General features: G+C 37.8%; 1 protein-coding gene across 1 annotated transcript in view; it reads left to right on the forward strand.

Annotated features, from left to right (window-relative positions):
- CELF2 (CUGBP Elav-like family member 2) overlaps positions 1 to 27,142 on the forward strand; it is a 548,864-nt gene that overhangs the window by 69,673 nt on the left and 452,049 nt on the right. The window contains exon 2 of the mRNA XM_054515016.1: positions 26,825 to 26,860. The gene's annotated coding sequence lies outside the window, so the exon portion shown is untranslated. The remainder of the gene's footprint in view (positions 1 to 26,824; positions 26,861 to 27,142) is intronic.

The following is a 27,142-nucleotide window of genomic DNA, read 5'->3' on the forward strand; positions in this document are numbered from 1 at the left end:
ATAAAAATTTAGTTTGTTTGATTTTTTCTTTTTTTTTTTTCATTATTATTGGTTTTGTTGGCTTTGTTTGCTTTTTTTTTTTAATATCATCTTGTAACTATGAAACCAACACTGTTTTTCTTCTTAGTCTTGTTAGGCAGTGGACTGGATTCCACTTTAGACCCTGTGTGCAACAGGCTTTAATGTCAGGGCCCACTTTTTAAACAGAGATAAAAAGCAAATACTGTATGAAAGTAATGAAAGTATTCCAGACACAGCTAAGGGATTGCTGAAAACCTTGATCATAATAACAGCTTTCTGATTTATTTTAGTAACTCACTGCACTAAAGGGTTGTCCAGCCTAAGTATTTTCCAGGTTTTAATTATTTTTTAATGGATTTTGGCAAAACAGTAATTTTATCTGCACTGGTACCAATTGTAAAGTTTGGTGTGAAATTCAAAAAAGGAAATTACGACACTGTCTACCTACTGTAGTTTGTAGTTCTAAGTATTTCATGAAATCTAACGTAGGCTCTCTTTATGTTACATATATCATTATGTATATCATACTTATATAAGCTGCCATCCCCTTCAGGCCTCAGAAACCTTTGTAGACTATAAGCAAGAGTATTATCTCAATTTTTTACACTTGGAAATTTAAGCATAGAGGCTAATCTGAAGTTCTGTTTAGCATAAAAGCTTTTCATCCAAGGTTTTATATTAGCTGCTTCTCTCTAGTGTGTCGGTATTTCTAAAGAATAATACATATATTACACACACAACGCTTGCAAGAATGAAAATTTTCCTTTGGTCCATACAGAGAAGCTGAGAAATAAGTGACATTTCTAAAGCTGGCCAGATGATGTGTGGCAGAATACACATCCAGCATCCCATAAGTCTCCTTCTCATCTGGAATGGAATCCTGGATTTTTTCTTACCCTTCTGTTCTAACCAAGACCTTCCTATTTAATTGTTAAATGCTGTCAGATGTCTGAAGGTCACTCTTGTGAGGAGCTCACTGTCTAAGCAGACAGTGTGAACTGGAATGCCTAAATCCCAGTTCCACCTAAAATGGAGCTGAGCCTTCAAAAACCCAAATCCCACTCAACGATCCAGTCTTCCTTATTTCCAGGGATCTACCAGAAAAGAAGGCCACATTCATCAGGTATCCCCTTACTCAGTACCTGACCTTAATTGCCCAAATATGCTCAGAAATGCTTGCTCTGCAGTGTTGGAGGACATCCTTTGCTGTAACTTCCATTTTTGCACTGTGCTGATGTGCAGAGACCCCAAGGATGGGAATGGATAACCTGGGTGCCTCACAGCTTTGCATGATGTCAGGCCTGAAGCATTTTGGATGAGAATGCCTTTCCATTGCTCCATTTACATTACCAAAAGAACAAAAGGGAAGAACAAAAGCTCTCAAGGCAAGGTGGAAATCCCTTGGCCAACCACTCTCCACTGGCTTTCCTCATAAACTCTGATTTCTGGCCCATGACTTGCAGTAACAGGCATAAATTGCTTCATCTTCAAGATATTCTCATTCAGAACACTCCAAACTCTAAGAATTTTGCATTTAAAGTTGAACTTGGCTCTATATTTTAAGAGGCATCACTCTCTCCCCATCAATCATACTTATTGGGCACAAACTAAGGTGGATTTCCTTTCCCATCTTCTCCAGCTTCTTTTTTCCCAAGGTTCCCATTCCCAAATGTTCCATAAGGCAATGTTAACATTTGACATTGAAATCCTCCAATAAGTATCCCTCACATCTCATGTCCTGTCATCTGTTATTTTTTGGGGCTATCTGCTGACACCTCTTGATTTAATGATTTGGAATAGCTGCTTTTAAGGATGAGCTTTGGGTAGGAATTTTGAAGGGGACAATGTGGTTAAACATCCTCAGCCTGAGAGATTTCAAACCTGCACCACAGAACTCCCTAATTATTCAGGTTTGGAGCATTCTAAGGAGCAAAATGTCAGACTGGGTGAGAAAGCAAGGTCTTTAAGGCAGAGCAAGGAAATACTAACAGGAAAGGACAACAGAGATGTAAACAGCACTGAATTTGAAGCTCAGACAGACTCTGAAAGGATGAAGCTCACTGGTATCCAATCCATATCTCACTGATGTTCTCTTATTTTTTTTGCTGTCGAAGTCAGAAGGATCATGATATGCTGATATTTCAGAGTGCTGCTGATTCCCTGCTCAGGCTGCAGCCTTCTCTTTACAAATGTGCTGTAACTTCACTTGTAAACTACTGATTATGAAACTATGCTGTGCTATAACTAACATGTTAATGTAAAATTTTATCTGTCTGTACTGATTTTTATTAATCCAGCATACATATGGACCTAAGCCAAATTAGAAAAAAGTGTCTCTAGCTTCATTGATTTACAGTATGAATTACAGACTGTCACAAGTCAAATTACTTCAGGGTGTGCAACAGTGCTTGGACTCACAGTTTCATCATTCAGGATTAGTCATTAAGATACTGAGATAATTCTCAAATTTAAATCCCACATGTGTGCTGAGATACTTCTATAGGGTGATGTGTGGTGTAAATGAGGTAAAACCAGAGCAAAGGCTGTAAATCTCCAAGAATTTTGTATGCAGTTAGCAGCATGTAGATCCCTGAATGTGATTAACAGTCTCATGCAATGAGGCAGCTCCTCTAGCTGTCAAGATTTTCACAAAGCAAAACCCAATTACACATAAACAGATCTTGAATTTTCCCTCTGGGCTTGTGTTTCTCTCAGCTCTAGATTTTCATTCTTACCTCTTTTTTTCCCCCCAGAATGTATATTTAATACATCTAAAGGTTGCCATTTTATTGAGGAATTCAGACAGCACAATCCCCTGGGTGGCTTTATTTGATCATATGTTGTACATGTTAAATTGAATATATTGACAGCCCATTATGGCATGCTTTGTTTTGTAAATTAATATCCAGTTAATTTTTAATGTATGTCAAATATGGATGGTAATCAGTTCTGGTGTTTGTCTTTTAATGTCATGACCACTTCTTTCATGGAAGGACAGAAACCTTGTGTAAATGGCTTAGGGCTACTCCCAAGCATCATTTTATCTCAAAGAGCACAAATGAGGGTCACAGGGGACAAAGTTCATGTTCCTTAAATCAGGTATCCAACAATTGCTTCTCTAAAAATCATGCAGGGTCCCTGCATAGTCCACAGAAAGAAAGGACACTACTTAAGAGCCAGTAATTTTTTGCAAAACTGTCAAATTTTTTATGTCAAAGGGATTATCTTGTGAAGAAGCCCGTTTCTCCCTAGTGACTCCAGAAAGAGCCCATATTGTCTAGCTCAGATCTCTACAATTCACCTTTCAGATAGAGCAGGCAGGATTCTGTTGCTCAGAAAGATACTCAGGGTCCCTTGAGATGTCCTTTGGTGTCCTTGGGATGGCAGGGATGGCGCAGAGCCTACAGCAGATCTTTTAATTCAGATTAGGGACAGGCTGGGTGGGGTTTGGAGCAGCCTGGCCTACTGACAGGTGTCCCTGCCTATGGCTGGAACCATCATCCATCATCAGTGTTAGAAGGGAGAATAAGGCAATTTAGGGATTCCTATTTTGGTTGTCTGTGGCTGTGACACTTCTGCTGAAAGCTGACTGACCTGACTGCTCTTAAAAAATTAATTAATTAATTAATTAACAATATTGTATCCCATAAAATAGTACTTTCTGTGAAAAAAAAATCAGAAAAAAAAAAGACCAAAAAAAAAAAAAACAACAGCACTAAAGAAACCAGTTAAATACTGGTAGCAAAGGGATTTTCTGTTTACCTGCTCAAATGACCAGATTTGCAAGTAACTTAAATCACACTATCTATTTGTACAAGTACTTATGCTGAGTTTGAAGGGGCCTTTAATCTAGCAGGCAGAGGCAGGGAAAGGTCTAGTAATTGCACACTGAAATCAAAAAGTTCAAACTAGGCATAAAGGGAAACTCATTTATTCTTTAACTGTATAATGAGATATGTTACTGGGGCAAATTACTAAGTGTTATTGTAGTCCTTAAATCAAGATCAGATGTGCTTATAAAACATACATCTTAGTTTAACAACACGGAGCTGGGCTTCAGACAGAAATCCCTGGATGAAGTATGACCTGTGCTGTGCAGGAGCTCAGACTAGGCAGAGCTTGAGCTAGTTAATCATAATGGTCTCCTATGGTTTTAAAATCCATAATCCTGCTGATTTCAAGCAATATGTAAGATATGCTCATGTAAAACCGAATTTCCTAAGAGTCTTCAGTGGGACAAAAAGGATAACAAAGACTCAACTAACCACAGAAGAATTACGCATCAGATGAGATGTCCTTTAAAATGTAAGTGGCTAAGCATCTTCTTAGCAGTTGCTTTTCTGTCCAAGAGAGAGAATTGAACTTTTCATGGGAGCATGCTCGTGCCAGTTGTCTAATGGACAGCTGGAAAATCAGATTTAAAAGAGTTTTTAAAACAATGAGCTTTGCTAGTCCTAAAGTTCTAAAGTCCATCAGCAATGAACTTCAGCACTAGCTCAGGATGGGAGAAGTGTGGCTTGTGATATATATGGAGAAAAATCACATGAAAAGAACGGCAAGCCTGGATAGTAATCTGTACGTCTATTTTAATGTGACCTGTACCTTGGAGAAGAGGGAATTATGCAGGAAATACAGAGACACTGCCATTACCAATGTGAAAAGCTCTTACCACTGTATCAGCTGGGATAAGTTGTGCTCAGAAAGACCAAAATCATCAAATGTTGCTGCTATCAGGCACCCTACAGTCTGGTCCATTTCTATATGTGTAGTATTTTCTGTCTGCATCAGTAGACTGCATTTTGGAGTGTGGATGCACTGTGAAATCACTATGCATTATATTCATGGTTTTGGATACAGTACTTTTGGATTTTGTGACTTTTGTGCTGCAGAATACTCAAGAATGATACTTTTCTGTAATGGAAATGGGAAAGCAAAAAGAGGTCTTTTTCACTGCATGCCTTTGGTCTTAAAAACATGTATGGGCAAGGAGGGGGAGGCTGGATTTGTCACTGTAGCCACATCTTTCACCCTGGTGAGAATTGGGATGCAAAGACAGCTTTTCATTTCCTGTTAATATCAGTGGGTTTTCCAACCATGCAGGAACGTGGCACTTTGCTTTTCATGGTAGCCAGGACTGCACTAGGAAGACAGTAATTATATTAACTTCATTTTTAATATTTGATTTCTTGCAAATCACACAAAAATGAAAAATGAAATCCAACTTTGGGGGTTTTTTTCTGCAATTTCTGACAGAAATGTTTATTTTTTTGTGTCTTACCTGGTTTGATCCACAGATTTCTTACTTAGTTCAGGACAATTGGTAACAAGCTTACACAAGAAGTAGGCAGCATACAGGACTTTTGGGGACAGCAAATGCTGAACCTTCCTTTGCACACAACTTCCCTTTGATAAGAAAAAATTTCAGTTCAGTTTAAGCAGGTGAGAAGTTTTATTGGTTTTGTTCATTGCAAACCCCACACAAGAATCACAACTTTGCCACTTTGCTAATTTTGCTAATTTCCAACATCTCCTTCTGGTCATGCAGGTGTGAGCTGTAGGTCTAAACTGAGATAAGTCAGACATATTTGCTCCAAAATTCCCTAGGCACGGATGGAAATTTTGGTTCTAACCAACACATTTGTAACTTTAGATCCTGGAAGGCATCAAGCCAGGATCCATACATGTCTTTGGAATTATAAGTTCCATGGAAGCTCATGGGAACTAGCTGTCAAAACGCCTCATGTGTTTGGGCTGCATGAAAATATAGTTTTCAGGTTATTGAGCTCTCATTGACTGTGAAAGATTTTATTTTTCTCTTTGAAGCTGGGCAAATGCTTGCATTCTTTGCTCTAGATGAGTATTTCGTCTGTCCATGGCTTTTAATTGCTTTTGAATAGCTCCCTTCCACTTATCACTATCCTTAATTCAAATATGGATTGAAAAATGTTTATAAAGAACTCAATCTATCACCAGAAAGACAGTTTCTAAAGGTAAGTCCACATGGCTTGCTGTGATACAGACCTAATAACTGGCTTTTCAACCTGCAATAAATATTCTTTTCCCTGTCCTCTTCTGATTGCTCCATAATTAACACTAGAGAGACACCAGATTTAACTATCTGACAGATATTTATTTAAAATACCTTCTGCTGAATATATTAACATTTCTGTATCTACTTTTTTTAAGCAGCTTTGAGTTCTGCAATAAAATCAGATCCAGAGTTTGGTTGTGTTAATAGCCTTGCATGGTGGTATAGATCAATTTGGAAAAAGCAATGAATCAGTCATCTGCAATATAATTGTATGTGTTTACACTGTAGAAATGTTTTTAGCATAAAAACACAATAGAAACATATGAGTCACATCAATATCACTTAAGCTGGATAAATTGTGAGAGGAAGTTTGCTGGAAAGGAGGATTTAATGCTCTCCACATACGTGTATATTTATGCATTAACTGAGTCCCTCTCCTGAGACTCTGCAAAAAGGCAGGACTGAAAATAGCTGCTACCTATGGAACTCACTGGTTAGTGAATGCAGTTGTGCCACTTGAAATGAAGTCAGTTTTATTGCTGGCTCTTTTGCTAGAATAGTCTTTGTGTCCATTCTTTGTGCAGGTATAATAGACTCAAAGAATCACAGAACATCCTGAGCTGCAAGAGATCCACATGGATTAAATACATGGAGATGCATCTGGAATAGAAGAATCTATTATAGATATCTTCTAATATTATTATCACAATATCTGAGTAGTTTCATATCAAACTTGGTTAAGATCTGCTCTTTATTGTCCAACTTCTCCTAGGGAAGAATCCAGTGTGACATGCAAGGTATTGCTTTGAGAAGGCTTTTTTTGGTTTGGATTTTGTTTTCAGCATATATGCTGCGATCTGACAAGATGAACGCTGTTTTCAAAAATAGCCAAGTTGCAGATGGAGGAAATGATTTTTTTGTGGTATTGTCTATCTAAGAAGTGTCACAGATAGACGGGTTTTACTCAAATATTAGAGTTTTCACCCAGTTCTCTGATTTAGCTGGGTAACAAGTGTATACTCAGGCAGCAAGACAGCTTGCTGCTGGCTATGTGAATCATGCTCAAAAGTACACAGGGATCCCAACAAAGCCACTTGTAATTTACACTCACTAAATTGGATACAGATCCACCTTTTTTCCAACAGTAGCCTAGAATAACAAAGGTTTTGGGAAAAATGCCTGGTTTTGGTTGAAGGTTTCTTCTTGCTGGCTATCTGCCACCACAAACACAGAGGGGATATAATAACAGTCATTTGGAGTTCTGTAAACCTTGTCATCTGAGGACCTCAGAACGCTTTCCAAGTGTTAATTAAATGCTCACAACATCCCTGTAGCCATGCATAGCAGATTCCAGGTTGCTGGGCTCTCCCTGTGACCACAGTGGCTCCCTGACTCTGCTGCTCCGGGTGCTCCACAGGCACGAGATCCATCCCAGCCACTGCTCTGCCAACCCAGACTGGCACTGTGCTTCCCACCCAACTCCTCCAAAACAAATTGAGAGGAATTTTTCAGAGAAGCTGAACCCCAAGACTGTAATTGCAGGGGAGTTTTAAAGCATGTTAACTTGTTTTCTGAGAGTAATGTTTTATTAGCAGCTTCAGACACAGCAGCTTCAAAAAAAACACTCAGGTCAGTACAGAGAGAAATCACTCCTTAGAAGTGAAAAAGCACACAATACCTCCCCATGTTGCTGACTCCAAGCAATAAAAAATCATGAGTTCACTCCAAAAAGTTATTTTAATAGTCTTTTTGTCTGCAGGCTTTTTGCTCCCTTCCCAGTTCTTGAGATATTACAGTTTGAAAGTTTCTTGAGGTGAGAAAAGATTTTTCCCACAACCATAAAGAAATGAAAACAGATATTCTTTTCAAGTCACTGGAGTCATTAAGCTAGGAGAAAAAAAATCAAATATTGCAATACCTGATATAAAACCACGAGAGTTAACAGAGTTGCTTGTTTACCTCTTTAACACAACATTATTTTCTCTTGTCAGTTCTGAAAAGACATTCAGGCTCAAAACCTGTGCAGAAAGAGCTCTTTCTCTCTTACTGCACTCTAATAAGCATCTTGCAATGTGTCTTTGAATTTACCTGTGATGATCTCAAACAAAATTCCATCTGAATTCTGGTGTCATTTCTTCCCCCTTCCTGTGCACATTTCTTTAATTTACTGAGTGTGTGGAAACAAGCCCTGCACTATGCCCCATGGAGACGCAGGAGTGTCCACAGCAGGGAAGGTGGAACCAGAGGAACTTTAAGGTCCCTTTCAGCCCCATCCATGCTGAGATTCTGTGGCTGCAGCACACACAGAGCTGTGCCTCGTCACCCCCTGTCAGGGCAATTTTTGTTCTCAGCTCTCATCATCCTGTGTTCATGTGAAAAATGTGTATTTTGTGATTGGCTTTTCACAAATATTAAAAATAATATTATATGTGTCATGTTAGAGAGTTAGGCTGTATTAATTTTCTTAAGTAGTGTGTTAAATATAGTTTTAGGTTATTACATAATGTTAAAATAGAAACCATGCTATGTAAGATACTTTTTTTAAGAGAGGACTCGCACAAATATAGCAGCCACAGGACACCCAAATCTTTCAGAGAAAAAGAATTTATTGCTCCCTTATCAAGTTCTGAAGACACTGTTAGGATTCAGAAGAAGTTGACAATGACCAGACAGAATCCTGTGTTTGAATGGAATTTATGCATCATGTATGAGGTGCATGAATATGCAACAGGTTATTGCTTTTAAGGGTTAATCCTCTGTTAATGTGTGTCCTTTTTCAGGCTTATTTTGCCCAGAAAAGGTACCCATAATTCTTTCTTCTGATTGTCTTGTGTTGTCCAAAATCCTAATTTTTATTACTCTAATTGTATTACTATTTTTATAACCATTTTATTACTATTAAACTTTTAAAATTTTAAAAACAACTGATTGGCATTTTTCACAGTTCAGATCCCAGTAAGTCACCTATGGAGACAAGTATCACATGCAGATAACACTAAATATTCTCCAGGCAACCTTCTAGTTTCTTTGCCTTGAAATATCAATGTACAATGTTTTATAACACCGATAGTGCACTCTAAAAGACCAATAACTCCTGTCTACCTTGTGACCACAGAGGAAACTGCACAATGTTCTCCCAGTGTAGAGTAGAGAGTACAAGAAGTAGCTCTAAAATCAATCATTTGGATGCCATAACAGCCCCAAAGCAGTAGCCTAGAGATCATAGCCTGCCAAGAAACTTCTTCAGGCTGCATTGCACATGCAAATCATAATGATATTTCTTCTGTGTTCAGCAGGAATCGATGCAAACTGAAGGGGGTCTGAAATTGTTCTCTATTCCACTTTATAACTCAAGACAAGCCAAACAACAAACTACATTTCCAGAAATTGCTTTCTCTGACATTGTTGTGATGAATAAGCTTCAGCAGTGTCACATACAGCACCTTTCCAGGTTTATAATTAGTCATAAACCACTAAAATATGTATTGTCTAGAAGCAAATATTATTTTCTTTGTATTGTATCTTAGTGATTGGCATGAAAGATATGAAAGTCTCACTGGGTAACAAAATATAACACCTAAACATCTTGATTTTCTTTTAAAGGCAAATATAATTTTCAATTCATGGTGTTGTATTTTTGACTATGGCAAGGTCCTCCAAACTTAGATAAAAGTTGCAGAAAATTTTAGTTGTGATTTTTTTTCCCAGGGAAGTTTTTCTTGGAAAACTCCCATTCCATTCATCTGTTACACCACATCTAACACAGTATCTGAGAGCCTTCAAGCATGCAGTAATACAACTAACTTTTTCTGTTTTCTGAACACTTTGCAGTGTGCACGTACAGGAAAAGTTATTTATATGATATATTTGTTATTGGGGCAAGTTCAAGGAAACATACACTGCACATGGGATGGTTCTTGCTCCTGTGGGATTATGATTCAGATATTAAACATTAATGAATGTCCATCTAATTAAGGCATCCCCCAGCTGTAGCTTTTCAGACTTACTGATGATGGAGCATCATTAGTAATCACAGTCTTTCTTGTAGCACCTTCTGTTGTTCATTTTAAATAATGATCCTCAAAAAAGCTAAACAGCTCCTAATTTATTCTCCTGAGTCCCAGATGTGCTTTCCATCATCCTCTTTCCTTACCCAGCTTATGACAGGCCAAGTGGCAAATCCTGCTTTTCCCTGTAACTCTGCAGTGCTCTGACCTCATCGTTCCTATTTGTTTCTCCTTCTGGACAGTTTTAAGGAGCTCCAAGGCCCAGCTGCTGAAGACAGCCCCTACAATATCTCCCACCTTGTTTCTCTAGGAACTATTTAGTGGAAACACACTCATCTAGGTACTTACAAATGTTAGCATGAATTCACCAAGCAGAAATTGTATAAAGAAAATCTAGATGCCACCCACCAGGGATAGGAAGGTTTGGGGACAAAGGGAAAACAGTTGAAAGCAGATCTTTTGACTTTTTGTACTGTTTTTGACATTGCTTTATGTGATGTTCTCACAAGGAAAATTAGGAGAGGGAAGGGGCAAAATCATTTGAGTTGCTAATCAACAGCGACTTGTTATCAAATTAGAGTGAGATAACAAGCAGAGTTTTAAAACAGGGAGTTCTGCTCTTCTTTAAATTGTATTGGGAGTCTCCATTAAAACCTCAGCAAAGGAGTAAAGGCTGTCCACTGAAACCACAGCTCCCAGAGGGACACAAACCACTCTGAAGGACAATATAATACGTACAAAAATCTCAGTTGCAGTTCTTTGAATAGTTTTAGTTCTTCTGGAAAGATCCCAAAGAGTAATGATGGCAATGTATAAATTTTTCCAGGTTTATTTAACCTAAACCCAAGAATTCTAAGGGGGTATGGGAAGTTTTAAAGGTATAAAGGCTATTAGACACAGAAGATGATGCAGTGGACAGAAAAAGGCACCTCAGGCTTACAATATTATGGCCCAGATCCAAAAGCTAGTCAGGAATCTCACACCACTGACAGAGTGGTGACCCTCTGCAAGTCTAGGTCAGTACAAGGAACTTATTTAAGTCTCTTCTGTTCATTATAACATCTGAACTGCATCACTGTCCTTTGTTCCATTTCATGTCCCAAGAGTAAAAACAGACAATTCCTCTTCTAACCTATCGCTAGAATGTGCAGGCTGGAAACACCATGCATGAAACAACAGATCTAGTAAATACAGTCTATAAACCAATATATAGGTCTCTTGACAACTTTACACCACTTTTCAACTTTGATCATAATTTAAAAGGTGGCACTTATGTGTATCGTGACTGCTCTCCTTTCAAAGTCTTGTTTCTCATGAAAAAGATGTCTTTGAAGCTAACAGCCATCAGGGTATTGCATTAATGCTATATTGACTCAGCCTTCATCCTTCCAAGGTGTATAAATTGAGTTGCATGCAGGCAGATATATGATGAGACCTTTCAAAGGAGATATCTGTGTGCTCATTATCATCACTATTACTCCATGTGTCCCAGGAAGACATCGTTGTGGGACATAGTAAAGCACAGAAATGAGGGACTTGGGAGATCAGACTGATGTTCCTGTCACGACCTTGGACATGTAATTTTCCCTTCCTGTGCCTCAGTTTCTGCTTTTATAAATTAAGATAATTATACTTTGCAGACTGCATTAATATCTGCAGATGAAAAGCATTGCCTAAGAGACAGCTATTGCTATTATCTTTATAGATATTTTATTTGGGCAAAATATATTTCCACCCCTAACTGCCAAGAGCTTGTAGCTTCAAATAGGAAGCAGAAAGCTTTATACTCTTTTCTAGAGAAACAGAGACAGACAAATCAAGCACAATTCCTTTGGTCACAATGGAAATTTGTAGCTAAATTGAGGATCCAATTTGCAAGTCAGTGTTTTAAGCATAGGCTTTTTCAGGTGTTCTCCCTGGACATTAAAGATTTAGTGGGAGTTTTCATGAGAGTGGATTTGTGCCAATATCCATGACTAGAATTTTTCCCTTCCTCTCAACTTGTGCAGAAAACTGTTTGCTGATAGTTTGCTGGCCTGCCTCGCACCCCAGAGGTGACCGTAGAGGAGTAAAGCTGCACAGGTTGTAAATTACACAGACCCTTTCATGCTTGGAAACAGCAATCAAAATCTTACACAGCTTTTCCAACCATTTATTTGAACGGAAAGTGCACAAGAAAGAAATTCAGCACCTGCTGCAAGGTGCCAGGCGTTTAGAAAAGCCCCAGGGACAAAGCATGGTCATTCAGATGAGAGGGAGCATCAAATTTTGAAACTGGGTCAATAGACTGGAGTATAAACCATCCCTGTTTTGTACAGAAGCTTCTTTTCATTGTCACTCTGACCAAGGGGCAAATCTGGCACAGTGTAAATTGTTACATTTAGCTGCTGTTTATAACCACATTACACACCTTTCCTCTTGGCTGCTCTTTCACCTCACCACCTTTTTCTTCCTATATCCTTTGTTTCTGAACTTCTTTTCTTCCACATTTCATTCCCCAGTGCTGTTCTCCCTTTGAAATGTAGTGGCCCAAGCCCCATTCTGCTCACAAGAATAATAATCAATGTCTGAATAATAGCATTGATACTGAAGCATCAGTATAGCTCCTCCCACAGATTAAGCTAAAACTGGGGGGCTCAGATTTCTGGCTCACTGCTTTAGGCTGTTGATGTTTGTGAATTCCAACAGACTGAATATCACCATATGCTTTATTTGCATGCAAGTTGACAAAATCTTTGAAGGCTTAGGTCTTGGAGGTGAGATAAATATAGTAAGTAAGTGGATCTCAGCCAGGAACTCCAGGTGGGTGCCAGTACAGGCTGGGGGATGACCTGGGGGTCCTGGTGGCAGCAAGCTGTTCAGGAGCCCTTGTGGCCAAGAAGGCCAATGGTATCTTGAGGTGCATTAGGAAGAGCATTGCCAGCAGGCTGAGGGAGGTGACCCTGCCCCTCTGCTCAGCCCTGGTGAGGCACACCTGGAGTACTCTGTCCAGTTCTGGGCTTCTCAGGACAAGAGAGACATGGAGCTCCAGGAACAGTCCAGTGGAGAGTGACAAAGGTGATGAAGGGACGGGAGCATCTCTCTGATAAGGAAAGGCTGAAGGAGCTTGGACTGCTCAAGTTCAAGAAGAGGCAGCTGAGAGGGGACCTCATCCATATCTCTCAGTATCTGCAGTGTCAGAGGAGGGATCCAGGCTCTGCTTGGTGGTGCTGAGCAATTGGACAAGATGCAAAGGGCAAAACTCAATGCCCAGGAAGAAACTGATGCCCAGGAAGCTCCACCTGAACATGAGGAAGAACTTCAGTCCTGAGCAGTGACCGAGCACTGGAACAGATTGTCCAGAGAGGCTGTGGAGTCTCCCCTCCTGGAGATATTCCAGAACTGTCTGGACACATCCCTGTGCTCTGGGATGATCTTGCATGGGCAAGGAGGCTGAGCCAGAGAAGCCACTGTGGCCCCTTCCAACCTGACCCATTCTGTGATTCTGTGATTCCCTAAAGAGATCTAGAGAGCTGAGAGGAAGAAGTCCAGGTGAAATACCCTTCTTTTTGGGGCAGGTGGGACTAGTTTTCAGGCAAGCTGACTGAAACATGTATTTTCATTTTTTTACTAAAAGCTGTGTGGACATCCAGAATAAATATAAGAAACGTCCCTTAGGTTTTATTTAAATAAATAAAACATAATAATAATAAAACAAAACTCACTTGTTTTGGCACAGTTACACAATGAGCGGGAAGGACCAAAGAGTATTTACAGGCTTTTAATAACACAATGTTGTAATTTAGGTTTCCTTTACAAAATAGTGCCCAGTATCTACTATCTCATGATAAATAGAAGCTGTATCGCATGACACTTGTGAACAATGGGTGAAATGGATATTAGAAAAATCTCATTTATCTTCTGCTTTATTCTGTGATAGAGGTCCTTGTCACCATGGCTATTATGTGACTAGCCCCAGAAAGGCCACGTCATTAGTTTTCTTTATCAAGATAGCAAGGTCTCCTTTAAAGGGACAGCACTTAGACTTTAGATTCAAATAGAAAATAGATTTCATTATGTGAATGCTCCTATCTCTGTTTTTGCTGCTTAAATACATGGGTTATTTTCCACAGCTGTCAACCAGATGAAATTAATGCCCCTGTGATGAGGAAGGTGTTCCTGGATCAGAAATTTTAAAAAATGGAATTGTATGAGCAGTTTGCTTGTATTTGTCTCATACGTTTCTTTAGAGCATGTGGCATTTCTTAGTTTAAAAAAAAACACACAAAGGGGAAAAAATAAATGAAAGCAACTTTCTGTATATTCTGTAAATCTATTTTCCCTTTTGTCTTTTCCACTCACAAATATATCTTCCTCTTGTCTGACAGCCACTTTGAAAACTTTCCTCTATTGCCACCAAAGCAACCATGTGAGTGTCAACAAATCTGTAATGATTTAGACTATGTCAAAGGGAATGCAACATTTTTGTCTCTTTTCAAAAATCTTAATGACAGGTAGATAAAGTTGGACAACACCATCTCTATTGGCTTTCTCTGAGTTTTGATGGGCATTTTTCATTGAACAAAAGAGCTTGCTCCCCCTCTGCAGCAGGCAAGGCAGGGGAAGAGTAGCTGCAAAATCTGATAGTGCCACACAGTTGTATTAACCATGTCTAGTTCTCTGCCTAATTAAGAATATTTTGGATTTAATGATATAGAAGATCAATGATTACAAAATAATGTTGTTTTTCCTTTGTCCTGAATGATGATATAATAGCAATTAGCTCTCAGGATACTCTCCTTGCTTTAAATAGGTGATTAAGAGCACCCTCTCATTTGCTAACTCAGAAGAGAAGAGCCTTAGAGGTAAAAGGACACTGGATCTGTCAATACTATTAGATTAAATAAATAAATCCAAAAAACTTCTTTAACTGCATTTTAAATTAGGATAACATTTTAAAATGAAAAAAAGCATTAATACAACATTAGGGTAAGGAATTTTATTGCACAAGATCAGGAAATGAAAAAGATAATAAGGCTCCCTCAATAATAATCTGTATCAGGTGTGTGTATTCAATGAGTAACCTGAGAGATAAATGTATCTGAATACATTGAAAATATCCTCAAAATAATGTGCCAACTACATTTGCTAGGAATTGATTAGGTATGGGGAGGTTGAAAATCCTATCTATCTTGTATTTACCATTTTGAAAGTTAAAGAATTGAAATGACACTGTTGTTTTGCCTTGAAATTGTTGCATGTCCTACTACAAACCTTCTGGCAGGAGTTCATCTATGTGTAATGTCCACTAAAGAACAGGAGCAGTCATGTTCCAGAGGTTTGCTACAGAACTACCAATAAGAAAGTGAGGGTGGTACTTCAAGGAATTTTCAAGTTTAAGTTCAGATTTAACAGAGGCAGAAGACACCAGAAAAGGAAGATTAAATAGATCACCACAGTGCATGGATAGCCATGGACACTGAGCCCCTCCTGCGTGGAATCCCTTGGATAAATGACCTGCCGACTCTTTGATCAAACCACCAGTGCAGAACTCCTTGTTAGGCTGTTTATGTCTAAAGTGAGCTTGTGCTCCTTCAGTGCCAGTTTTGCTACTCCCCTAGTATGGGTGATTTTCCTTTTGGAATTTGCTCAGTGCCTAGGAAATAAAAAAATCTGAGATAGGAATGGAAAATGAAGGTTCTCTAGCACTTCCTTCCTCAGTCTGTTTCTACCTTTCTAGTCAAGCAGAGGTTTTCTCAAGGTGATTCTTTAATTGTAGGGCCCTTAAAAGTCACATTCCTATTCCTTTGGAGAACAGTCCACTCTTGAATATATTTTGTGCCAGCAGATGTTCTGTCACATCAGTAACACATTTCACATTTGTTACTATATTGTGTTGGTCAACATGTCATTAGTAATGGATGCACATAAGCTGAAGAAATCAAGGAATCACCTGAACTTACAATCATTTGTAGTTCCTAATGGAAATTTCCTTTCAAGGCTCTGAATATTCGTTTTGGCTCAGGCCAAAGCCTCAACACCAGCAAAAGACAAGAGCTTGTAGGAGCTCTTGTCTAAACAGATAAAGCAAAGTGGGGAATAAAAGCTGTGGAGGCAGAATGCAGATGTGGAAAGATGAGGGGAATAACCTAACAAGTAAAGATGATGGCAAAGCTGGGAATAGAATCAACTCCACAAACTCTCAGGTCAGGGTAAAATCTAGCAGGTTTGGTGTGCAGCCCTACTGGGAACCTATTCAATTTGTTGATCTATCGCAAGAAGGTCAAGAATGGGAAAAAAAAATCTATGTTTAGAACCACTTGTTTGAAATAATAATGCTATTGGATAGGGGGAGGATATTTTTTAAATATATTGCATATATTGATCACCCCCATGGTCCAGATGACCACCACACAGACCAGATCATATAAATACCATAAGAACTCATTACACAACAAATCTTTATTTACCTTTCAGAATATTAGATTGATCTCCTCTGAACTTTGGACTTTTAACAATCAAAAATATTATTGCTTCCCATTCAAGGCAACTGCAGACATACCAGGGATACTGCTGATGGAAAGACCATGACCTTATTTATTATACCAGCTGTGTACTCCTGAGAACCCTATAATTGAAACATTACACGTTGACTCACCTTTTTCTCATGATGTATTGTAACATTCTCAAGGCTAGAGTTTTCAATCATGAGTTTTCAGAGTTATATGAGTGAAACAGATTTTTAATCTATTCTGCTATGAGACAAGCTGGTTCTTCTCAAGAAACTCTCACTCTTTCCCAGCTATTTTTTATTTCATTGAAATGAATGTTCTAAAAAATTCCTTTTTCTCCTATAGTCCTGTTTATTCTTCAATGAAATTTTGCTACAAGGTTTTCTATTATTTCTGTTGAACCAAGTAGGGTTCAATAGTGTAGAGGAGCCATTGAGGACTCCAGCAGTGCACACACTGTTTCCCCCTCCTTCAAAGAACCTTAAACTGATACATAAAGTAATCTTAATGATAACCAGACAATGTTTTTGAGCTTCTGATCACCCTGGTTTGGTTTTTTTCATATTTCATCACTTTATGCTCGTTAATTGCTAGTTAAAAACTTGCTGAAAATCATGTCACCTCCTTTAGGAAGAGCTGGGGGTGTTACAAGAAGTTATAGAGGAAGCCACTCACAGGTGACAAGGTTACTCTTAAGTGTCTCAAATACTTTGAAATCTACTAAGGTAGATCGAGGTAAGGAATTATTATTGACAAACATTTTGACTGAAAATATTTAATTCCCTTAATTATCTGAAAAAAATCTCTTATTTTTGAGAAGGAGCATGTCATTCCTCCCCTAAATTTCCTGGCATCATTTCCAGCTTCTTTCCTCTTAATAAAAAGAAGTTCCAGAACACTGCCTCCGTATTTACATATTTAAATAATGAATGTCTACTGAAAGAATGCACAAAAATTATACTTGGCTTTGGTTACTAGAGAAGTTAACATAAGCTACTTAGATTACTATTATAAAAATGTTGTTCAAATGTTTTTACTAATGTAAGTCCACATTGAGAGCTTGATCATGAATGGCTTTTGTTCTTCAAGTTCTTCTTGACCTGCATAATCCTTTGGTTTAAATTCTTGAGGGGAAATAAAAGCGCATTAAAGAAATCATGCTCTGTATACAAATAATTTTTCATTATTTGCATAATGAAGGAGTATTCCTTCCTATTATGCACTGATTTCTTCTTACACTGAAATTTCTTCACATCCAAAAAATATAGAAACTTGAGTCACCAAGGTCTGAAGTTTGACAATGTGTTAAAGTATTTTTACTGCAGTAATTTAAAGTAGGCTGCACCAGTTGCCACTTTTTCTGTCAACCAGATTTTTCCAAAAGGAAAAAAATACACCCTGCCTCTTTTGCTGGCCTGTGAACAATTTCCCAACTGCTTTCTATTAAAAAATATATAATAATAATAATAAAAAGGATTTAAGAAAATAAAAACTGAAGGGAAGTCTGAGACAGTAACAGAGAAATCCACATTCTGCTGAGGAGATGACAAGTTATTTCCAATTTTGAAGAATACTCTACCAATAAAGTAGCAAAACTGGACTGACAAAAGGCAGGAGACCATTAGCATGGCCATAGTGCCATGGAAATCCTTCCTGCCACAGAGTGCCCCTTTTTGCCTTCCGGAGTTTATCCTGCTTAACACTGTTGGTGACTGTTCTGCTGTTAGTGATGAAGTTAATGGTTGTGGTATCATCAGTTAATCAGGAGAGATTCCCATTTTCAGATATCCATATTCATTCTCGTAGGCGATTATTCTCGGGAGCTTTATCACGGTTTGTAGTCATCAGCTGATGGTAATTACGGAAGAAAAATATTTCAGATGAAAGAGAGATGGAGATTGAGTGGATTGAGCAAGGTCACTGAAGCGATTTGGGGATTACTTTCCCAGTCCAATTCCCATCTCCCATCTCCCAAAACATATTCATCTGCAGGATGTATTCTTCCCTTGAAGACAGAAGGCATAAATATTACTGCACAACTTTTCCTTCACTGTGGGAGTGTGGTAGTGTACTGCCACCCTCTGCTGGAATACACGTGGACCAAGCAATTTCTCCACCTCCCCATATCTATTCAGAAAGAACAGTAGGGATTGTGTTGTATTTTCTTGCTCAATATAGAAAAAACCTAAAGAACATGAAAGGCCAATTTATTATTAAGCTTAAAAAAAAAATCAGAATTTGTTTGTTATAAGTTTTATTCCAAGACTATTGTATACTAAGTACATTAAATTCAATTTCTACAACTTCTACAGAGGAATTTGGTCAGGGAGCTTTGATGTTACTGGTTGCAGAGTAGTGATCCTCTAGGGATTCAACTTTATAATCATGGTGAATGCACTCAGACAAACCTCCAGTTATGACTTCCTGCAACACATTTAAACTCTTCTAGAGAACCCTTACAATCAGAAAGAGACACAAGATAACCTACTGTCCTTTCTTTGTATGAACCAAGGTCTATCAGGTTATAAGCCAGAATTTCCTACTTTGTTACAATGGAATCGGTCTTTTGAGTCACAAAGGCAAACAAAGGGTGTGTTGAGATGGGCAAGAGTAAATTATTTAAACAAGATCAAGAGATCAACAGCTTTGCTTGATCAGTGCTCTAAAGAGGTACAGCAAGGCCATTTTCAAGTGCAAAAGTTGGAACTGGACACCTCCATTTCTGCTTGCCCACTTTGGTGGTTTACATGCAGATGAACAATGCGCAGTCCTGTCCGAGTACCTAGCTTCTCCAAATATTCAACACCAACAGGTTGAAAACAACAATATCACTCTGAAATTTTAGTTTTCCATTATCACTAATGCACAGGATGAATTCAGCTTCTTAAAAAAAAAAAAAAAAAAAAACACAAAAAACAAAAACCTGTGCTATTCAGATTAAATTCTGACCATATGGGAGTTACGAGAAGGTCTCAGCACAGGAATATTCCATCATGTTAATTGATTACTGCAATATGCTGCACATGAGGGGAAGGAAGGCAAAAGAATGTTATGAAGATGTTCCAGCAGGTCCCATCTTTGAGTAATGCAGATTACTGAGGATTTATTGCCAAAGAATTTACTGCTTTTATTCACATTTGGCTCTGATTTAAGGATCTGATCCAGACTCTTGAAACAAATGGTAGACAAAACCTTGACTGCACTTGAGCTAGGATCTTTACAAAATGAAGTTAACTGCTAAAAACAACGGTTAGCTTATTGAGGACAATCAGATTTTTGCACCTGGCACTCCACAGCTCTTGGACAACACTGACTAAAACAGTTCTGTGCTAGGATACTCCCATGACCACAGTCTGTGAATGACCACCTAAGGTTTTTTTTACTTTTTTTTTATAACTTGGAAATAAACAAAAGAAAAGGAAAACATTCATTTGGGATAATCACCTATCCATAAAGTGTTGTTCAAATTCATGTTTAATTTATTTCAAATCCAAGTTGCATTCATTATTATTTCCATCTAAAAATGCCTTCCTTCAGTGTTTGATCCTTAGCCACAGCCAGGAAAAAAAAATCAAGGCAACTATTGTGTAAGCTAGGGAAAAACCATGACAGTTTGGGAGGGAAAGAGTAGCATAAGGAGAGAGTTGGGTTAACATTAAAGCTCTGCATTTCAACATCTTCACAATAACTTGGAATTTAAAATCTATTCAAATTACTAACGTGAGAGCTTCCAATGAAATCATGGAGACTGGACTTATGAGGCATCCGTGCCATAAACTGAAGCTTAACTGCATTACTGTGGTCAAAGTGCTGAATTAAAGGGAGTCAGAAGGGGGACAAGGGAGGAGAGACAAGAGGTATCGCCTCTAAAGCCTCTATAAATCTAACCTCCCTCCTTCCTACTGACATCATTAGATTCCTACTTTGCCACTGAACAGTCTCAGGTACGGCTTTAGCATTTGACAAATGATGGCAATTTGAGGGTTTTATACTTGTGGATACATTGTAGGACTTTCAGTGGGACTTAAAAGCATTTTTCTTGTAAATCAAATATTACCTTGGAAAATAACAATACTGGCAAATGAAACCAGTGAGGTGCCACTCAAAGCTACAGTCCTGCTTTAGTCATGTTGCTCTTTGAGAATCTAAAGCTTTTAATCATGCCAGGTTGCCACGTTTTGGGTTAAAATTCATGGGTATTTACAGATATTATTTTGGCCACTGGAGAGTTCACTTACTAATACAATAGAGATTCTACTGAAGTCATGGAAATTTTTGCAGTATTATTTTTTTAATGCACTACAATGACTGTGAAATTCAAACATATCTGAGTTCATATGTGACAATGTTAATGAAAAATGAACTTAATTTGCAATGATTTTGTGTCTTTTGTTCTTCTATATTTGGTCTGTGTGGTGTTTATTAGGAACTTATTCAGTATAAAACCAGAATATTTTGATTGCTTAATATCTTCATAGCAATAGCTTGTGTTGATTTTTCTATTAGTGTTCTAACCTTGAATTAATAATTAAATAAATGACTTCATACATCCATGCTATTTTCAGTATCCAGTCAAGGCCAATGTGGTCTTATCAGAGGATACAGACCAACAATTACCTTCTTAGAGATTCATTCAAGAAGGTAATTCTTCATTTTTCAGATGAATTATCGAGTAAATATCCATGAGATACCAGTCCAAACTATAAAACCAAGGCTGTTAGAACCTAGTCTTGGGGTTTTTTTCCTCCTGGCTTTCAGGAGAAGCCTAAGGGCTGGCAGCAAACATCAAGAGTAAATTCTGTTTCCACCCTCTCCTCTGCCTGTATGCAATTACCTGGCATTGAGAAGATTTAGCAAGCAAGAGGGGCAAATAATATCTATAGCAGGCCATTGTAACCATCAAAATCAGAAAATGGCACCAACCATTTGCTGTTGGAAATAACCACTGCAAAGATGTGCTTTACTTTCGTGAGCAAGTGTGATTTTACAGAGTGCACCGCATGAAAGCCTAAGCCTTTTGAATATTCCTTCAGCAGAAATATTCCTCCTGTTGACAAATCTTTTAAATACCTTAGGCAAGCATTACTTCATGCAAATCAGATTTTCAGAGGTGCTGTGTGAGAACACATGCATCACACCCAAATCCACTGGGATGCCAGGGATAAACCCATGTTACCAAACCATGGGAAGATCAGAACTGGTTTTAAGAAGCAGTCTTCCCGGAATGCAGATTCATTTCTCCATAACACCATTTCCCAGACAGATCTATTTCTGAGTATCAAGTTTTTAGTTCATCTTAGTTTGTATTTCTAAACCCATGACTGTCAGCCACATATTTGAAAAGCCATCTATTTCTCAGGCATTTAAACTAACCTGTTCATGGATATGCATGGCTTGTAAACCTCCTTCCATATACCAATCTTAATGAGATTTTGCTCTTCAGCCTTCCAGTTACGGGCAAAACAATCTGGTTTTGTGACTCTGGTGTGTCTGCTTCGAATGTGAAATAGGCTGGCAAGTTTCTGTCTCTCATTTTTGTATCTGGATGAAAATTTACGTTATGCACAGAGAAGCACAGTTTAAAATCAATAGTAAAAACACTTTCATCTAACTTTTCTAGATTTCATTTATTTTCAGGGTGTTTGTAAGGATAAAAAAATTTACCAGAGTTTATTTATCAGAGTCTAGAAAATGGAGAAATTTATCAGAGTCTAGAAAATGGATCTCAAAAAAAAAAAAAATCCCTATCTAATTGTTAACAGCAATTGTATCTAAAGTAAATCCCATTTAATATGGACTAGAGGATGTATAGTTAATTTCCAATTTAGGCAGAATGCCAAACAGCACAATAGATTTTATATTTCTCTCCAGGTGTGTAAATTGTTAATTAAACAAATTCAATTAGTTAAGTGAAGTATAAAGGACTGTATCCCAATAACGCTCAGCATTTAACCTTTACCTCTAGCTATGGATTATTAGCAGTATGAAATGTCTTTTGTGCAGCCTGAGAACTCATCCCTGGGCTCCCTGGGTGCTGGCTGTGGACATGCTGATGTGACTGCCTGTGCCCAGGGGACTGCACGTGGCTGACACACTTCTGGCCAGCTCACCCATGTAATCTGACCTTCTGCATGCTGCACTCTTGTGAAGGGAGGCAAATACTCTTAAATCACCATCGGGATAGCTTAACACATTTTAATTTGCATTTACAAGAGGTGACAACTGTGCTTAGAGTCAAATTCTGTGGAAGTTTATCAAAGAAGCTTCATTTACAGGCAGCAACACATGAGCATTGATCCAGATGTTTTCGAGAAGTTCCTTCCACCCTATTTTTTTTCCCTGCAATTATAAGAATTATATAATTGAGTGACTAAGAATCAAAGCTTCTCAATCAGTGAACTCTGATAGCCAAAAGTAACCAGACTATCTCAGCTGGAGTTATCATCACTATGCTGATGTTACAGTAGATCTTCGAGTCATAGACTAAAGTTTGGGAAATATCTCTGAGATCATCAAACCCAACCTTTGAGCAAACATCACTGTGTCAACTAAACCATAGCACTTAGTGCCATATTGAGTCATTTCTTGGACAGTCCCAGGGAGATAGTGAATCCACCACTTCCCTGGGCAATCCTTTCCGGTGAAGAAATTCTTCCTGATGTCCAACCTGAACCTCCCCAGGTGCAGTTTGAGTCCTCTTGTATCACTGGTGCTGCATGGAGTTCTTGTGAAGGAACTCTTGAAGGGAAAGGGATTTTGGGCACCAATAAATAACTATGGTGCCAGCTCAAAGGGGTTATCTTGAAATACCTGCAGCCCAGACTAGCTAACCTGTTATGTCCCTGAACTGCATGAAGCTTTTAGTGCTGCTGAAGAGTTTCTTAAAGCTCACCTGGAGCAGGAATAAATTGTTGAGGAAGGAGATATGGGAATGGGGATATTACAGAGCTCACTGGTGAGGTAGTAGTTATAGCCCCAAGCTTTATAGGTTTAAATCTCCATATTTGTTATTGGACTGTATCTCTTATCTTATAATAACATGATGATTTTTCTTCACAGACTGGTGGTCTCAGAGAGTTCAGAGCAAAAGTCTGACTCTGTTTGTCTGAACTAAGAATTCCTGATTCAAACTCAGGAATTTTCTGATCAGACAGACTGAGAAGCCCAAAACAGACAAATGAGAAGTCAGATGACTCAGAGGACTTAGTCCTGGACCATTTCCTTATCTCATAATCTTTGAAAATTACAAGTACACATGCCCTACAAAGTTAAGCCAAATTAAAATGGTTTTATTATTGATTTAAAAGATTCTAAAACCTCAGAATCAGATGCAGAACACTCACAGAGTGTGTCACAAATTGAATTCATTCTTTTCAAAGAAATGTTTCCATTCAGGAAAAGAAAATCAATTTTTTGAATGTAGTAGGCAGACAGATCAATTTGTTGTAGAGCTGTTGTTCAAGGAATCCTCAAAGTCTCATATTATCCAGGTTTTAAAAAAAATTGATCCAATTTAAATTTTTTAAATATGTAAATTATGCTCTCATCTGATTTCTGATGTGAGTCGATCAAAGAGTGGGACTGCACCACAGGAATCAGTTCACAGATGGTTTGTGGGGGTTTTTATTTATCTTGGTTTAACCTCCATTATGGTGGTATTGAAGGGCACTTTTGAGAGCCTGGTTCTGTGTGGGCAGGCAAGGAAGGGGATGGACCCTGCAGGATTTGAAAAGGCACAGCAGACAGACAGGAGGGAAATGGGAAAGACAAGAAATGGATACACATGAAGTGAACAGCCACTGGGGTGGAAAAAGGACTTTTGGTTCATGGCTCACTTAATTAATCAAAGCAACAACACACAGGCATCACACCAGAAGATTTAATTTTGGGAGATTTTCAAGCCACAACAATGCACACCCAAACATGAAAATATAAGAAAACACCAGTCTAGAAAACATATGCCTATAATTCTGAGGTTTATATTACTTTTTCAGTAATAAAATCCTTGGTAGTTTCACCCTTGTTTTTGGCATGCTCAGCTTGGATCACTTTAACACAAACTGCAAAATTCCAAACATTTGTGACGCTTGTCATAGTTTGCCTGCATTTTGGGACTTCCTATCACCAATGTTTAGCTGAGGATTTTCATGGACTGCATATTCAAGTAGGATTATGCTTTCCCTGTCCTAAATCAGAAACCTAAAGCTGGTGACTGGGGAAGCCTGAGAGTCTCTACATCACTGTCAAACTTCTTCCCCATATGATCTGAATCTGGAGAGCAGGTACAAAGCTTCTCTGTATTTAGATTAATGAATGGAAATTCTCTGCTTTAAATATTTCATATTGACTGAACAACAGTGATTTTTCTGTGTTGCTCATATCCAGATGCTATTCAATCCCTATGTTCTCCTAAGTAGCCATCGGCTCAGGTACCAAAACTTCTTTTCTCAAGTGGGATAATGCCATCCCTGGAAACATTCAAGGCCAGGTTGCTCTGGGCTCTGAGCAACCTGATCCAGTTGAAGGTGTCCTGCTCATTGCAAAGGAGTTGGAGAAGAAAAATTTTAAAAGTCCTTTCCACTTCAAACCATTCTGTGATTCTATAATATCATTTTCTTCAATGAAGCTCCACATCAGTCACCAAAGGAATAGTAACAGCACCTACCTCTCAGTACATCAATAATTTTCTTTCCTTGCAGCTGTGATGGCCAAGGCCCGTGAAGGACCCTGGGTTATGGCTATCATCCTTTGTAGCTACGTTTTTCTTTGAAAGAAATAAAATTCCATCCAGTCATTTCACGACAGCTTTTGAGTTTCATGGTGTTGGTAGCATGATAAGGTTTTGCTTTCTAAACATAGAGTAGACATCTCAAGTGAGTATTAATAACCTGCCTAATGTTTTTATCTCATTCACATATAAGCCCAACTTTGAGCATGCAAATAAATTTTTGAAGTTGGTGGGAACTTGCCTGTGACATCCTAAATTTGCCCAATTAATGGCTAATGTGCATTATTGGGGCACTTAATGATTTTTGTCCTGAGCATTTTAATGCCCATTCTAGCATCTGTCATGCATGAAATTCCTCTTACTGACACACTTATGTGGATAATCTGGCATTTAACTCCTATCTTCACTGAGTCAGGTGCATTTTGCTTTCATCTTTATTCTAAGCCAATGTGGTATTTGCTGATTACCTTTATCAATCTCCCTGTGCTAAATTTGAGTATATTCACTGAACAAACTGCACTATAAACAACCTGTTTGGTATGTAGATAAGAACTGGATCCTTGTAATCCAAAATTGTTATTACTTCAGGCCCCAAAAGTGTAATTTAAGATCAAAGCTTGAATTGGTGTCATAAATGCAATTCAAATAAAAGGAAAACCTGAATGATTTTCAGATAAATAAAATGAGGCTAAATAAATGAAAATCTATAACAATTTAGTTCACATAATTTAGTAAATTTAATTTAATTTTGTGGGGTTTTTCTTAGATCTACAAACACAAAGAACTCAAGGTGTTAATCAGCTGAAGAGGTGAGAGCTGAGAGTACAAGTTTTTCCTAGTACTTCACAATTTTACATCACTCGATTTTTCTACTGTATGCAACAATAAAATATAATTAATATCATATAATATCATATAATATAATATGTATTCTAACTTCTAAATCTTATTTGCTACAATTTCACACATTCTTTTTTGTATGTTTTATTTTCTTTTACACAATTTTCCTAGCTCGTGTCCATTACTTCTCATATCTTTAATACTCATTGTTTTACCTTTTTTAGGTAAAAACAATTTAAAACATACACACATAAAAAGAGCAGGATTAGCAACAAAATATTGTTAGGTAGTAAGGAAAAAAAAAAGAAAAAAAGTTCTACAGTTTGATATGAATAGAAATGTTGATAAGCAATAAAATATACATGATGGACCAGCTCTATAAACAGCCCCAATATATTGGTCAGTGTTTTGAATATAATTTCTGCATTTTCTTGTTTTCACTTAAATATATACTGATGCAGGCAACAAAATCCTGCATGCAACTTTAGTTTAGTCTACCTATGATCATGCAAACTTATCAACAGAATTTAATAAATAACTGAAATGGAATTGTATACTCCCAAATGTGGTTAAATTTTACTTTTTCTTTCTGTAATAAAAGTTTAATAACATTTACAAGAGCTAAAGAGCTACAAGAAAAGTGACAGCTAATATAAATATTTTCTTGATCATCATTTGATAAATACATTTTTTATTCTTTCCCTAGATATTCAGCTCTTTTCAACAGAATAACAAGGAGCAGGTAAGTTACAATGATGAATTATTCTTTCCAGTTGCATGTTCTATTTATAGCCTTTTCAATCATTAGAGCTTTTAATTTGTCTTGGGTTTGCTAGTTTTCACACTCCCATGTATTTTTTTATGAAATAATTTATTACAATCTATATTTCTTTCTTTTCAAAATTATAATCCAATTACTTTCTCAGTAAACAAGAATTCCTCCTTTTTATGTGAAATGAACTACCAGCCAAAGCAGTTTCTGATTAGACAAGCTAATTTTGAAAGAACAGATAGAATGAAGCAA

The sequence above is a fragment of the Molothrus ater genome, chromosome 5 (genome assembly GCF_012460135.2).
Source record: "Molothrus ater isolate BHLD 08-10-18 breed brown headed cowbird chromosome 5, BPBGC_Mater_1.1, whole genome shotgun sequence".
Taxonomy (NCBI): domain Eukaryota; kingdom Metazoa; phylum Chordata; class Aves; order Passeriformes; family Icteridae; genus Molothrus; species Molothrus ater.